The following is a 17,675-nucleotide window of genomic DNA, read 5'->3' as shown; positions in this document are numbered from 1 at the left end:
GCCAGGCTAACGTCTGGTCTAGTGCACAACATTGCATACATGATAGAACCTATGGCTGAAGCATAGGGGATGGAACTCATATGCTCTCTATCTTTATCAGTTGCTGGGCACTGAGTCTTACTCAATCTTATACCTTGTAAAACTGGCAAGGACCCCTTCTTGGACTGTTCCATTTTGAACCTCTTCAAAACTTTATCAAGGTATGTGCTTTGCGAAAGTCCTATCAGGCGTTTTGATCTATCCCTATAGATCTTTATGCCTAGAATGTAAGCAACTTCTCCTAGGTCCTTCATAGAGAAACTTTTATTCAAGTAATCCTTTATGCTCTCCAAAAGCTCCACGCCGTTTCCAATCCGTAATATGTCATCCACATATAGTATTAGGAACGCCATAGAGCTCCCACTCACTTCCTTGTAAATACAGGATTCTCCAACCACGTGTATAAACCCAAATGCTTTGATCACCTCATCAAAGCGTTTATTCCAACTCTGAGATGCTTGCACCAGTCCATAAATGGATCGCTGGAGCTTGCACACTTTGTTAGCATTTTTAGGATCGACAAAACCTTCGGGTTGCATCATATACAACTCTTCCTTAAGGAAACCATTAAGGAACGCCGTTTTGACATCCATCTGCCAGATTTCATAATCAAAAAATGCAGCTATCGCTAACATGATTCGAACGGACTTAAGCATCACTACGGGTGAGAATGTCTCATCGTAATCAATTCCTTGAACTTGTGAAAAACCCTTTGCCATAAGTCGAGCTTTATAAACGGTCACATTACCGTCAGCGTCCGTTTTCTTCTTAAAGATCCATTTGTTCTGAATAGCCTTCCGGCCTTCAGGTAGTACTTCCAAAGTCCACACTTTGTTTTCATACATAGATCCTATCTCGGATTTCATGGCCTCCAGCCATTTGTTGGAATGCAGGCCCATCATTGCTTCTTCATAATTCGCAGGCTCATTGTTTTCCAACAACATAATTGATAAGACATGATTACCGTACCACTCTAGAGTAGTACGCGGTCTCGTCGACCTGCGAGGTCCGACAAAAACTTGATCCGGAGTTTCATGATCATCATCATTAACTTCCTCCTCAACCGGCGTCGCAACGATAGGGGTTTCCCCTTGCCCTGCGCCACCATCCAGAGGGATGAGAGGTTCGACAACCTCATCAAGTTCTATCTTCCTCCCACTCAATTCTCTCGAGAGAAACTCCTTCTCGAGAAAAGCTCCGTTCTTAGCAACAAACACTTTGCCCTCGGATTTGAGATAGAAGGTGTACCCAACTGTCTTTTTTGGGTAACCTATGAAGACGCACCTTTCCGCTTTGGGTTCCAGCTTTTCAGGCTGAAGCTTTTTGACATAAGCATCACATCCCCAAACTTTAAGAAACGACAACTTTGGCCTCTTGCTATACCACAGTTCGTATGGTGTCGTCTCAACGGATTTTGATGGTGCCCTATTTAAAGTGAATGCAGCTGTTTCTAATGCATAACCCCGAAACTATAACGACAAATCGGTTAGAGACATCATAGATCGCACCATCTCTACTAAAGTACGATTATGACATTCGGACACACCATTACGCTGTGGTGTTCCAGGCGGTGTCAACTGTGAAACAATTCCACATTGTCTTAAGTGAGCACCAAACTCGAAACTCAGATATTCACCCCCACGATAAGACCGTAGGAACTTGATCTTCTTGTTACGATGATTTTCAACTTCACTCTGAAATAGTTCGAACTTTTCAAATGTTTCAGACTTGTGCTTCATCAAGTAGACATAACCATATCTACTCAAATCGTCAGTGAAGGTGAGAAAATAACAATATCCGCCGCGTGCCTCCACACTCATCGGACCACACACATCGGTATGTATGATTTCCAACAAGTCACTTGCACACTCCATTGTTCCGGAGAACGGAGTTTTAGTCATCTTGCCCATGAGGCATGGTTCGCACGTGTCAAGTGAATCAAAGTCAAGTGACTCCAAAAGTCCACGGTATGGAGTTTCTTCATGCGCTTTACACCAATATGACCTAAGCGGCAGTGCCATAAAAACATGGTGCTATCATTGTTAACTCTAACTCTTTTGGTCTCAATGTTATGTATATGTGTATTCTCACTATCAAGATTCAATATGAACAATCCTCTCACATTGGGTGCATGACCATAAAAGATATTACTCATAGAAATAGAACAACCATTATTCTCTGACTTAAAACGAGTAACTGTCTCGCAATAAACAAGATCCAGATATAATGTTCATGCTTAACGCAGGCACTAAATAACATTTATTTAAGTTCATAACTAATACTGATGGTAACCGAAGTGAAACTGTGCCGACGGCGATTGCATCAACCTTTGAACCATTTCCCACGCGCATCGTCACTTCATCCTTCGCCAGCCTTCGCTTATTCCGTAGTTCATGTTTCAAGTTGCAAATATGAGCAACAAAACCGGTATCGAATACCCAGGCACTACTACGAGAGCCGGTTAAGTACACACCAATAACATGTATATCAAATATACCTGATTTTTCCTTGGCCGCCTTCTTATCAGCCAGATACTTGGGGCAGTTGCGCTTCCAGTGACCCATACCCTTGCAATAATAGCACTCCGTTTCAGGCTTAGGTCCAGCTTTGGGCTTCTCCGTCGGATTGGCAACAGGCTTGCCGCTCTTCTTTGAATTACACTTCCTTCCTTTGCCGTTTCTCTTGAAACTAGTGGTCTTATTCACCATCAACACTTGATGCTCTTTACAGAGTTCTGACTCTGCGACTTTCAGCATCGCGAATAACTCGCCGGGTGACTTGTTCATCCCTTGCATGTTATAGTTCAACACAAAGCTCTTATAGCTTGGTGGCAGTGATTGAATAATTCTGTCAGTGATAGCCTCTTGCGGGAGTTCAATCCCCAGCTCAGCTAGACGGTTTGAGTACCGAGACATTTTGAGCACATGTTCATTGACAGACGAGTTCTCCTCCATTTTGCAAGCATAGAATTTATCGGAGGTCTCTTACCTCTCGATCCGGGCGTTCTTCTGAAAGATAAACTTCAACTCCTGGAACATCTCATATGCTCCATGATGCTCAAAGCGACATTGAAGTCCCGGCTCTAAGCCATACAAGACTGCACATTGAACTACTGTGTAGTCCTCCTTGCGTGCTAACCAAGCGTTCTTAGCATCTTGGTCAGCTGCGGCGGGTGGTTCATCTCCTAGCATAGCATTAAGGACATAATCCTATTAGGTAACGTCGGATGGGAAACATAAATTTTCCTACGCGCACGAAGACCTATCATGGTGATGTCCATCTACGAGAGGGGATGTGTGATCTACGTACCCTTGTAGACCGTACAGCAGAAGCGTTAGTGAACGCGGTTGATGTAGTGGAACGTCCTCACGTACCTCGATCCGCCCCGCGAACTATCCCGCGATCAGTCCCACGATCTAGTGCCGAACGGACGGCACCTCCGCGTTCAGCACACGTACAGCTCAATGATGATCTCGGCCTTCTTGATCCAGCAAGAGAGACGGAGAGGTAGAAGAGTTCTCCGGCAGCGTGACGGTGCTCCGGAGGTTGGTGATGATCTCGTCTCAGCAGGGCTCCGCCCGAGCTCCGCAGAAACGCGATCTAGAGGTAAAACCGTGGAGATATGTGGTCGGGCTGCCGTGGCCAAGTTGTCCCAAATCAGCCCTAAAACCCCACTATATATAGGAGGGAGGGGGGGGAGCCTTGCCTTGGGGTCCAAGGACCCCCAAGGGGTTCGGCCGAGCCAAGGGGGGAAGGTCTCCCCCCCCAAACCGAGTCCTACTTGGTTTGGAAGGTGGAGTCCTTCTTCCCTTTCCCACCTCCTTCTTTTTTTCTTTTCTCTTTGATTTTTCTTCCAATGCGCATAGGGCTCCTTTGGGCTGTCCCACCAGCCCACGAAGGGCTGGTGCGGCACCCCCAATGCCTATGGGCTTCCCCGGGGTGGGTTGCCCCCCGGTGAACTCCCGGAACCCATTCGTCATTCCCGGTAAATTCCGAGTAACTCCGAAAACCTTCCGGTAATCAAATGAGGTCATCCTATATATCAATCTTCGTTTCCGGACCATTCCGGAAACCCTCGTGACGTCCGTGATCTCATCCGGGACTCTGAACAACATTCGGTAACCACACATATGACTCAAATACGCATAAAACAACGTCGAACCTTAAGTGTGCAGACCCTGCGGGTTCGAGAACTATGTAGACATGACCCGAGAGACTCCTCGGTCAATATCCAATAGCGGGACCTGGATGCCCATATTGGATCCTACATATTCTGCAGCCTTCGTCTATTCCGCAGTTCCTGTTTCGAGTTGCAAATATGAGCAACAGAACCGGTATCGAATACCCAGGCACTACTACGAGAGCCGGTTAAGTACACATCAATAACATGTATATCAAATATACCTGATTTTTCTTTGGCCGCCTTCTTATCAGCCAGATACTTGGGGCAATTGCACTTCCAGTGACCCATACCCTTGCAATAGTAACACTCTGTTTCAGGCTTAGGTCCAACTTTGGGTTTCTTCGTCGATTGGCAACAGGCTTGCCGCTCTTCTTTGAATTACCCTTCTTGCCTTTGCCGTTTCTCTTGAAACTAGTGGTCTTATTCACCATCAACACTTGATGCTCTTTACGGAGTTCAGACTCTGCGACTTTCAGCATCGCAAACAACTCGCCGGGAGACTTGTTCATCCCTTGCATGTTGTAGTTCAACACAAAGCCTTTATAGCTTGGCGGCAGTGATTGAAGGATTCTGTCAGTGATAGCTTCTTGCAGGAGTTCAATCCCCAGCTCAGCTAGACGGTTTGTGTACCCAGGCATTTTGAGCACATGTTCACTGACAGACGAGTTCTCCTCCATCTTGCAAGCATAGAATTTATCGGAGGTCTCATACCTCTCGATCCGGGCGTTCTTCTGAAAGATAAACTTCAACTCTTGGAACATCTCAAATGCTCCATGACGCTCAAAGCGACGTTGAAGTCCCGGTTGTAAGCCATACAAGACTGCACATTGAACTACTGAGTAGTCCTCCTTACGTGCTAACCAAGCGTTCTTAACATCCTGATCAGCCATAGCGGGTGGTTCATCTCCTAGCGCAGCATTAAGGACATAATCCTTCTTCCCAGCTTGTAAGATTAGCTTAAGATTACGAGCCCAGTCTACAAAGTTGCTTCCAACATCTTTCAACTTAGCTTTCTCTAGGAACATATTAAAATTCAGGGTGACTGTCGCGTGAGCCATGATCTACAACACAAATATATTCAAAGTGGACTTAGACTATGTTCAAGATAATTAGAGTTTAACTTAATCAAATTACTCGTTAAACTCCCACTCAAAAAGTACATCTCTCTAGTCATTTGAGTGGTTCATGATCCACTTACACTAGCTCAAGTCCGATCATCACGTGAGTTGAGCATAGTTTCAGTGGTAAGTATCCCCATGCTAATCATATCATCTATATGATTCATGATCGACCTTTCGGTCTCATGTGTTCCGAGGCTATGTCTGCACATGCTAGGCTCGTCAAGCTTAACCCGAGTGTTCCGCGTGTGCAACTGTTTTGCACCCGTTGTATGTGAACGTTGAGTCTATCACACCCGATCATCACGTGGTGTCTCGAAACGACGAACTGTAGCAACGGTGCATAGTCGGGGAGAACACAATTTCGTCTTGAAATTTTAGTGAGAGATCACCTCATAATGCAACCGTCGTTCTAAGCAAAATAAGGTGCATGAAAGGATTAACATCACATGCAATTCATAAGTGACATGATATGGCCATCATCATGTGCTTCTTGATCTCCATCACCAAAGCACCGGCACGATCTTCTTGTCACCGGCACCACACCATGATCTCCATCAACGTGTCGCCATTGGGGTTGTCGTGCTACTCATGCTATTACTACTAAAGCTACGTCCTAGCAATATAGTAAACGCATCTGCAAGCACAAACATTAGTTTAAAGACAACCCTATGGCTCCTGCCGGTTGCCGTACCATCGACGTGCAAGTCGATATTAACTATTACAACATGATCATCTCATACATACAATATATCACATCACATCGTCGACCATATCACATCACAAGAATACCCTGAAAAACAAGTTAGACGCCCTCTAATTGTTCTTGCATGTTTTACGTGGTGGCCATGGGTATCTAGTAGGATCGCATCTTAGTTACGCAAACACCACAACGGGGATGTACGAATTGCTATTTAACCTCTCTCCAAGGACCTCCTCAGTCAAATCCGATTCAACTAAAGTTGGAGAAACTGACACTCGCCAGTCATCTTTGAGCAACGGGGTTGCTCGTAGCGATGAAACCAGTCTCTCGTAAGCATACGAGTAATGTCGGTCTGAGCTGCTTTGGTACAACAATACCGCGGAATCAAGAAAAGACTAAGGAGGGCAGAAAATCGCACATCACCACCCACAAAAACTTTTGTGTTCTACTCGAGATGACATCTACGCATGAACCTAGCTCATGATGCCACTATTGGGGAACGTGGTACGGGAAACAAAAATGTTCCTACACACACGCAATACCTATCATGGTGATGTCCATCTACGAGAGGGGATTTCCGATCTACGTACCCTTGTAGATCGCACAACAGGAAGTGTTAAGAAACGCGGTTGATGTAGTGGAACATCCTCACGTCCCTCGATCCGCCCCGCGAACCGTCCCACGAACTGTCCCGCGATCCGTCCCACGATCTGCTCCGATCTAGTGCCTAATGGACGGCACCTCCGCGTTCAGCACACGTACAGCTCGACGATGATCTCGGCCTTCTTGATCCATCAAGAGAGACATAGAGGTAGATGAATTATCCGGCAGCGTGACGGCGCTCCGGAGGTTGGTGGTGATCTATCCCAGCAGGGCTCCGCCTGAGCTCCGAAGAAATACGATCTAGAGGAAAAACCATGGAGGTATGTGGTCGGGCTGCCGTGGCAAAGTTGTCTCAAATCAGCCCTAATACCTCAGTATATATAGGAGGGACGGGGAGGGACCTGCCTTGAGGATCAAGAGAGCCCCAAAGGGTTGGCCGAACTGGGGGTGGAGGAGTCCACCTCCAATCCTAGTCCAACTAGGATTGGAAGGTGGAGTCCTTCCCTTCCTTCCCACTTCCCCTTTTTTTTTCTTTTCTTTTGATTTCCTTCTCTCCTGCGCATAGGGCCTCTTGGGCTGTCCCACCAGCCCATTAAGGGATGGTGTGGCACCCCTAAGGCCTATGGGATTTCCCTGGGTGGGCTGCCCCCCCGGTGAACATCTGGAACCCATTCGTCACTCCGAGTACATTCCCCGTCATGTCCGAAAACTTTCCGGTAATCAAATGAGGTCATCCTATATATCAATCTTCGTTTCCGGACCATTCCGGAAACCCTCGTGATGTCTGTGATCCCATCCGGGACTCCGAACAACATTCGTTAACCAACCATATAACTCAAATACGCATAAAACATCGCCGAACCTTAAGTGTGCAGACCCTACGGGTTCGAGACCTATGTAGACATGACACGAGGGACTCCTCGGTCAATATCCAATAGCGGGACCTGGATGCCCATATTGGATCCTACATATTCTACGAAGATCTTATCGATTGAACCTCAGTGCCAAGGATTCATATAATCCCGTATGTCATTCCCTTTGTCCTTCGGTATGTTACTTGCCCGAGATTCGATCGTCAGTATCCGCATACCTATTTCAATCTTGTTTACCGGCAAGTCTCTTTACTCGTTCCGTAATACAGGATTCCATGACTTACACTAAGTCACATTGCTTGCAAGGCTTGTGTGTGATGTTGTATTACCGAGTGGGCCCCGAGATACCTCTCCGTCACACGGAGCGACAAATCCCAGTCTTGATCCATACTAACTCAACAGACACCTTCGGAGATACATGTAGAGCACCTTTATAGTCACCCAGTTACGTTGCGACGTTTGATACACACAAGGCATTCCTCCGGTGCCAGTGAGTTATATGATCTCATGGTCATATGAACAAATACTCTGACACGTAGAAAACAGTAGCAACAAAATGACATGATCAACATGCTACGTTCATTAGTTTGGGTCTAGTCCATCACATGATTCACTCAGTGATGTGATCCAGTTATCAAGCAACAACATCTTGTACATAGTCAGAAGACCTTGACTATCCTTGATCAACTGGCTAGCCAACTAGAGGCTTGCTAGGGACAGTGTTTTGTCTATGTATCCACACATGTATCTAAGTCTTCATTTAATACAATTATAGCATGGATAATAAACGATTATCTTGATACATGAATTACAATAATAACTTATTTATCATTGCCTCTAGGGCATAATTCCAACATGACAATCAATAGATCAATTATGCTCCGACTTCCTAACATAGCGGTTCATCATACGTGCATGTTACGGGAATAACTAACTTCAACACAAGTATCTCTAGATTCACAACACCCTACTAACATAACTCTTAATATTACCAAATCGACGTCTCAAAACTAATTGAGAGGAATCAAACTTCTCTTTCTAATCAATGCACAAGAAGATGGAAGTTTTATTGTATCCTCTTTGGGTACCTATAACCTTTGGGACTACTTTCATAGCACAAGCCAACTACCAAGTTACGCACCGCCGTGCTCTAAAAGATCTATGTGAAGCACAAAGAGCAAAATTATCTATCTCAAAAGATATAAGGGAAACACATGTGAGGTAAATTGCCTAACTCAAAAGATATAAGCGAAGCTCAACGAGTATTCTAGCAAATTCACGATGAGTGCATGTCTCTCTCAAAAGGTGTGCAACAAGGATGATTGTGACACAACAAAAAGAAAAGACTCTTACGATACAAGACGCTCCAAGCAAAACACATGTCATGAGGTAAATAAAAATATAGCTCCAAGTAATGTTACCGATGGATTGAAGACGAAAGAGGGGATGCCTTCCCGGGGCATCCCCAAGCTTAGGCTTTTTGGTGTCCTTGAATTTGGCTTGGATAACTTGGACATCCCCAAGCTTGAGCTCCTTCCACTCTTTATCCCTTTGTCCATGAGAACATCACCCAAAACTTGAAAACTTCACAACACAAAACTTTAAACAGAAACTCGTGATATCATTAGCACAAGAAAACAAACTACCACCTCTTGAGGTACTGTAGAAAACTTGATTTCTATTTATATTGGTGTTAGATTATTGTATTCTCACTTTTCCATGGCTAGTACCCCCCAATACTATCCATAGCTTTATCAAAACAAGCAACCAACACAACAAAAACAGAATCTGTCAAAAATAGACCAGTCTATAGCAACCTATATACTTCGTATACTTGTGGTACCTAAAAAATTCTGAAAAATTACGACAGCCTGGGAAAATGGCATATCAAACAGAAGAAAAAAAATCAACTCAAAAGCTCTTTCTGGATAAAAATGAAAAATAAGTTTGTGAGCAAAAAGTTTCTGTCTTTTTCCAGCAAGATCAAACAACCATCACCAAAACTAGTCATAAAGGTTTTACTTGGCTCAAACACAAAAAGAAACACAAAAAACAAAATCATAATAGAATTATGATGGTGTGGACGCAACAAAACTGAAAGCAAAAGATAAATTCATTGGGTTGCCTCCCAACAAGTGCTATTGTTTAACGCCCTTAGCTAGGCAAAAGGTGATGGAATCACGTATCGTCGTCTTTGGTACTCAAACCACAAGTAGCCCTCATCATGGATTCATAAGGCAATCTTATTTTCTTTCTAGGAAAATGCTCCATGCCCTTTTTAAAGGAAACTGAAATCTAATATTCCCTTCCTTCATATCGATGATAGCACCAACAGTCCTTAGGAAAGGTCTACCAAGAATGACATGGCATGTAGGATTGCAATCAATATCAAGCACAATGAAATCCACGGGTACATAGTTCCTATTTGCAATAATAAGAACATCATAGATCCTTCCCATGGGTTTCTTGAGAGTAGAATCCGCAAGATGCAAATTAAGAGAGCACTCCTCAATCTCATTAAAACCTGGAACATCACATAAAGACTTTGGAATCGCGGAAACACGAGCACCCAAACCACACAAAGCATTGCATTCATAGTTTTTGATTTTGATTTTGATAGTAGGTTCCCAGTCATCATGAAGCTTTCTAGGAATAGAAACTTCGAACTCAAGTTTCTCTTCAAGAGATTTTATCATAGCATCCACGATATGATCGGTAAAGGCCTTGTTTTGGCTATAAGCGTGTGGAGAGTTTAACATGGATTGCATCAAGGAAATACATTCAATCAAAGAGCAACTATCATAATTGAATTCCTTGAAATCCAAAGTAGTAGTTTCATTATTACTCAAAGTTTTGATATCTTCTACTCCACTTTCAATGCTTTTAGCATCAAGATAGATGGACTCCGAATCATTGGGGCGTTTTTCAACCAAAGTGGATTCATATCCAGCCCCATCATCATTAGGTTTGACACTAGAAAACAAGGATTCAATGGGAGTCACACCAAGCACTTTAAGATCTTCGTGATTCTTATCACGAGAACACGCCTTTTTAAGCCATTCATGTCTAGCACGATTTTGGGCGGTTCTTTCTTTGCTCTCATTCATGGAAACACGCATAGCTTTCAAAGTTTCATCCATATTGATCTTGGGAGGAGCACATCTAACTTTCAAAGCATCAATATCAATAGACGTTCTATCAACGCTCCTAGCCAAATCATGAATTTTGAGTAGTTTTTCCTCTATGGACGCATTGAAAATCTTTTGAGAGTTGATAAACTCTTTGATATTACTCTCTAGATCAGAGGGTAATTTATTGTAATTTCCATGAGTATTGTTGTAGGAGTTGCCAAAGTTATCAGAGGGATTACTAGGAAAAGGCCTAGGAACATAGTTTCCTCTAAAAGCATTGTTGTTGCCAAAATTATTCCTACCAACAAAATTAACGTCCAAGCTCGCGTTGCTACTCTCAATCAAGGAAGACAAGGGCATATCATTAGGATCTAAAGGAGCACCTTTACTAGCAACCAATTTCATTAACTCGTCCATCTTAGCACTCAACGAGTTAATTTCTTCCATAGCGTGTACCTTTTTACTAGTAGGTGACCTTTCAGTGTGCCACTGGGAGTAGTTTGTCATGATATTGTCTAGGAGTTTTGTGGCTTCTCCTAATGTGATTTCCATCAACATTCCACCTGAGGCGGAGTCCAAGATATTTCTAGAAGCGAAATTCAAACCAGCATAGAAGATTTGTATAATCATTCAAAGGCTCAGGCCATGAGCGGGACAATTTCTAATCATCAATTTCATTCTCTCCCAAGATTGTGCAACATGTTCATGATCAAGTTGCTTAAAATTCATGATATCATGACGGAGAGAGATAATCTTAGCCGGCGGAAAATACTTGGATATATAAGCATCTTTGCACTTGTTCCAAGAATCAATACTATTTTTGGGCAAAGATGAAAACCAAGTTTTTGCTCGATCTCGCAACGAGAACGGAAAAAGCTTCAATTTAATCACATCATTATCCACATCTTTCTTCTTTTGCACATCGCAAAGCTCAATGAAGGTATTAAGATGGGATGCGACATCTTCACTAGGAAGGCCGGAGAATTGCTCTTTCATAACAAGATTCAGTAAAGCAGCATTGATTTCGTATGATTCCGCACTAGTGGCGGGAGCAATCGGAGTACTAATAAAATCATTATTATTAGTATTCCAGAAGTCACAAAGTTTGGTGTTTTCAGTCATGGTGACTTCAGCAAGCAAACAAGCACACAAGCGAACAGAAAGCAAGCGAGAGAAAAGGGCGAACAAAAAAGGCAAATATTTTTGTATTTTTTTATTTTTCAGAAGTGGGGGAGAGGAAAACGAGAGGCAAAAAAGTAAATGCCAGAGATGAGTTTGTGACACTTACTTGGATAAGCTTCACCTAGAATAATCCCCGGTGCCAGAAATTGACACGTTGATGGGAGACTATTCTTGACTTGATCCTCCCCGGCAACGGCGCCGGAAATCCTTCTTGCTACCTCTTGAGCTTGCGTTGGTTTTTCCCTTGAAGAGGAAAGGGTGATGCAGCACAGTAGCAGTAAGTATTTCCCTCAGTTTCGAGAACCAAGGTATCAATCCAGTAGGAGAATCAAGCCAAGTGTCCAGAGTACCTGCGCAAACACAAACGAGCTTGCACCCAACGCTATAAAGGGGTTGTCAATCCCTTCAAGATTGATTGCAAAGTGAGATCTCAAGGCGGAAAGTGCAATGAAGTAAAAGTGTAAGGCTGAAAATATGATGTGGAGTAGATCCGGGGGCCATAGTGTTCACTAGAGGCTTCTCTCAAAATAGAAAATATTACGATGGGTGAACAAATTACTGTCGAGCAATTGACAGAACCGCGCAAAGTCATGAAGATATCTAAGGCAATGATCATACATATAGGCATCACGTCCGAAACAAGTAGACCGATACTTTCTGCATCTACTACTATTTCTCCACACATCGACCGCTATCCAGCATGCATCTAGTGTATTGAGTTCATGACGAACAGAGTAACGCCTTAAGCAAGATGACATGATGTAGAGGGATAAACTCAAACCAATGATGTAAACCCCATCTTTTTACCCTTGATGGCAACAACACGATGCATGCCTCGCTACCCCTTCTATCACTGGGTGAGGTCACCGCACGGTATGAACCCAAAACCAAGCACTTCTCCCATTGCAAATATCATAGATCAAGTTGGCCAAACAAAACCCATAACTCGAAGAGAATTACAAGGATATGAAATCATGCATATAAGAGATCAGAAGAAACTCAAATACGATTCATAGATAATCTTATCATAAATCCACAATTCATCGGATCTCGACAAACACACCGCAAAGAAGATTACATCGGATAGATCTCCATGAAGATCATGGAGAACTTTGTATTGAAGATCCAAGAGAGAGAAGAAGCCATCTAGCTACTAGCTATGGACCCGAAGGTCTATGGTGAACTACCCACACATCATCGGAGAGGCAATGGTGTTGATGAAGAAGCCCTCCATATCCGAATTCCCCCTCCGCCTGGGCACCAGAACGTGCCCCAGATGGGATCTTGCGGAGACAGAAGCTTGCAGCGGCGGAAAAGTATTTTGGTGGATCTCTCGCATCGTTTTGTATTTTTTAGGAATTTATAGGTGGAAGAGGTAGGGCAGACGAGCCACAGGGGGCCCACAAGCTTGCTAGGCGCGGCCCCCTGGCCGCGCCTAGGGGCTTGTGGCCTCCCCTGGTGGCTTTTGCCTTGGTTCTCATGTCCCTTGTGTATCTTCTGTTTCGGAAAAAAAAATCTTTTCGGAAGTTTTATTCCGTTTGGACTCCGTTTAATATTCTCTGAAAAGGGTAAAAACACAGAAAAAACAGGAACTGGCACTTGGCACTGAGTTAATAAGTTAGTCCCAAAAAAATATATAAAAGGCGTACAAAACATCCAAAGTTTGACAAGATAATAGCATGGAACCATAAAAAATATAGATACGTTGGAGACGCATCATACTACCGCTCGATAGGTTCACCAACCATGCTAAGGCTAAAAGGATGTGCAAATAAAGTCCGACGGAGCGGTACTACCGCTCGGTAGGTTCACCAAACATGCTAAGGCAAATAGGACGCGCAAATAAAGTCCGATGGAGCGGTACTACCGCTTGTTACAAGCGGTATTACCGCTCGCCACAGAAACTGCCACACCTTTCGCATACGAACTCCGAATTCAATGAAACCAAGTTTGTTGGAAAGCTAATGACATGGGCTAACAAAATATTGATAGAAATATCAATAAGAAGAAAGTGAGAAAAGGCCCATAAGAAAATGTTGAGAACCCTTCCTCGAATAAGACCGGTGAAAACTCCCAACATCAAAAACATCATAGAAGATGCATATGGACTCCGTTTTCGATGAACTCGAGCTTGTCATGAAGATGACCATAAGCTCTAAAACTCACAAAGAGAAACATAAAACAAGAACCAAGAAGTATGATGCAAGGATGCAAATGGTTTGATCTCTCAACGAACGATACGATCAAGCTACTCACTTGAGAGCCCCCCTTGACAGTACCGCAATCTATCCTAAAACAGAAAATCTATCAAGGGCAAACCTATACCTTGCACCTCGTCCTCTTGAGCTAGATGACGATGTTCTTGGCTTCCTCAAGATGGACCACCTTTCTTGATTGCGTTGGCTTGATGAAGACTAGTTGATTGCTCCCCCATACACACTATGGGTGGGCCGCTCTTTAGCATATCTTCACAAGTCCATTGCCACCACAATGGACGGCAAGCTTCAAGCATGATATCTTTGTGATGGTCCACTTGAACTTGCATACCGCAGTCTTGATGGCGATCACCACTTGACGTCATCCTCCATGGGTTGTATGAGATCTTCCTCTTGACGCAAGCCCGTGGAAACACACCTAACCCCACATATAACTCTCACGAAGACCATGGGTTTGTACACAAACACGTAATGGACAATGCTTACCATACCATGGGATCACTTGATCCCTCTCGGTACATCTTGTACGCTTTGTGTGTTGATTATCTTGATTTACTCTTTGTCTGACGATCTTGATCAACCTCGTGTCTCTATGACAATTCTTTGGATAATACCTTGAATACCACCTTGGTCATCATATAAACTCCTTGAACCCAACAGATGGACTTCAAGAAGTGCCTATGGACAAATCCTATAAATATAACTTAAGGCAACCATTAGTCCATAGGAATTGCCATCAATTACCAAAACCACATATGGAGAGATATGCTCTAACATTTTTATGTTGTTTTTAATGCTCCCTTCTGTTAATGATGTACTATTGTTGCTTTACTAACTATTGTGTTGCTATTTTTTCGTAGGTATGGCAGCGTCTCAACCCAACAAGGCAACAACGAAGTGGGTGGAGGACAAGGATGCAGTCAGTGAGGAGCAGGGGCTATGAGAGAGGGTTGCAAAGAAGTTGAGAGAGGAGGATGCATCCAAAGCGGAGAGAAAGAAGGAAGAGGAGAGGGAAGCGACGAGGAAGGAAGAGCTGAAAATGACGATTGATTACTACAACTACCAGAAGCGGGTGAAGGAGGAGCACATGAAGATGATGGAGAAACATCAAAGGGATCTTGTAGCTAACTATAAGAAGTTAGTCGCAGAGAATGCAACAAGGACAGAGTGGAGCACCAACGCTTCACGGAGAGGGTGATTAAAGAGGCTTAAAAATGCGCAAAAGGGAAGAGGAAGAGGAAGATGAGAGGAAGAATAAGAAGGGAAAGGGGCCTTGCTCGACACAATAGAGCGTGCTACTTCTTTTCGTCATGCGCTCTTTCATATTTGAACCTATTGTGTTGTTGAACCTCGTCGACTTGCACGCTTTGTTATTTGGAACTTGTGTACTATGAAACTCCTCTATTACGAAACTGTTCTATTATGAAACTCCTCTATGTGTTGTTGGGCTATTCCTATGATTTGGTATGCTCGATAAATTATGATGTCATATGCTATGATAAATTATGAAGTGGCTGTGATAAATTATGATGTGGTTGTGATAAACTTCCCTGCAGTCTCAACGTGTGTGGCGCCTGACACCTAGGTGTCACCCATGCCAAATGGTGTGGCACCCTTCCCATAGGCGTCACACATGTCAAACACCGTAGTAACAAAGAGTGGCAAGTTTGTGTGGCGCCTTCCTGTTAGGCGTTGCACTAGCCAAATGTGTGGCGCCCTTCACATAGGCGTCACACATGCCAAATGGTGGAGTAACACAGAGTGGCAAGTTTGTGTGGCGCCTTCCTGTTAGACGTTGCACATGCCAAATTGTGTGGCGCCCTTCCCATAGGCGTCACACATGCCAAATTTTACAGGAATTTAACAACTTGCGATTGGCAACTTGACATTAACATATTGCATTTTGACGAATATTTCCATTTGAACCAGCTAGTGACAACAAATAATAAGCTTAATATAAGTTATAATAGAACCAAAAGCTTGATTTCATAGTAATACAAGTTCATTGACAAGTTAAACCAAGGACAAACATTGCTACTAGTTCAACAACTTAAAACAACTACAAGACTACTACTCCGTTCATCGCGTCTTGTGGCCTCGTCCCCTCTTAGAAGGTAGCTTCCTTCTCACAACAGGCTGCAGTTCCTCCAACTCATCGTCATTGTCATCGTCCATACATCTCATCCTTGTCATGTCTTCTGTCATACGTGATCCCTCGGAGAATGGCTTCTTTCCTTTGTTCGCATAGCCCGTCGGTGAGTACCGCTTAAATCCCCTCCTAGGCTTCAACATGTAAGCGGAGTGTTGGTAATCCCCCAACGTCATGTCGTTCTGAACCTTCAATATGAAAATGGTATCATCATCATTTAGCGTGGTATGAAGAGTTGAAAGTGCAGAATCTATGATGGGTATGACATACCTGTGGAGAGAACACATCATCCTCTAAATGAGTTGCTGAGGTAATGTCATCACCATCCATACGAGCTCCCGATGTATTTGAATCGTCTAGAGTATTCCTATGGGATGAACCAGATCTCGACGGTTCAGAATATTCGGGGTCACGACAACCTAAAATGTTGCATAAGCGACGCAACTTCTGGCCCTGTTTCTGTAAGATGCCATTTGAAAGATGAATGAGATATAGAATGTACCAAATGTTGCACTGCTCGATAATTTGTGAATTATGACACAACAACTTGATGAAAAGTCAAAGTGCAGATTCTCCCTTTTTTCCTCTATGTGTTGTGTCTAGAATAGCGTCAGTTTCATCAGCTTGTTTCTTGATCTCTTTGCACTATGATCACACGAAAATGACATGTAAGGCAAGCAAAGATGTGTAGCAATGTTCATAGATAACATAGGGGAGCACACTTACCACAAAGTTGAGCACTGGAGCAAAAGGTGTTTGGTACCCTTTGCTAATTAGCTTGTTGTATTCACCATGGGCAAGTTCATCGAATGCAGTGGGATCTTCCAATATGTCCTCGTGAAAAGCCGGCGGACAAATCCCGACTCTGAAACTATGTGATGTAGTTGTTGAACGCAAGTGGACAACGCTCATGGACCTGGGTTCCTGGCATACTCCTAGCTTCCTCCACACTTTGCTCGAACATGGTGACATACTTCTTATGATGCTTACTCCAATCCTTGATCTTTCGTTGCCTCCTCCTATCCAACCTGATTTTTACATACCTCACTATTAGCTCGAACATAGTTCTTTATTGTGCATGCTTTGTTACCTGTGAAGATGTGCGTTCGTGTCCACACACTTTGGCGGGTGTTGGGGATATTACCTATGGGTAACCCGCCCCTAGTGGGCCGGGTCACCAAAGGGGTGACTTGCCATTAGCTGCGCGTCCCGTGGCCCAGAAGCTGGATGGCGATTCAAGAGGTCGTGCGGATGATGGATTACCAAGAAAGCTCCTGATCATGGGGGACACGGCGACTTAGAGATAAGGAAAGCCACAAAGAGTAGAATGGCAGGACTTTGTAAACCCTAGGGCCTCGACCTGTATATAAAGGCAGATCCCAGGGAGAGGTCAGGCGAGTTAGAGAGAATCGAGAGCTAGGTCAGGCGAGTTACGCCCTCCTTGTAATCGAAACCACCATTAATCCACACAAAGCAGGA

The sequence above is a fragment of the Hordeum vulgare genome, chromosome 5H (genome assembly GCF_904849725.1).
Source record: "Hordeum vulgare subsp. vulgare chromosome 5H, MorexV3_pseudomolecules_assembly, whole genome shotgun sequence".
In the NCBI taxonomy this organism is placed as follows: Eukaryota; Viridiplantae; Streptophyta; class Magnoliopsida; order Poales; family Poaceae; genus Hordeum; species Hordeum vulgare.
Note: the sequence above shows the minus strand (reverse complement) of the source record.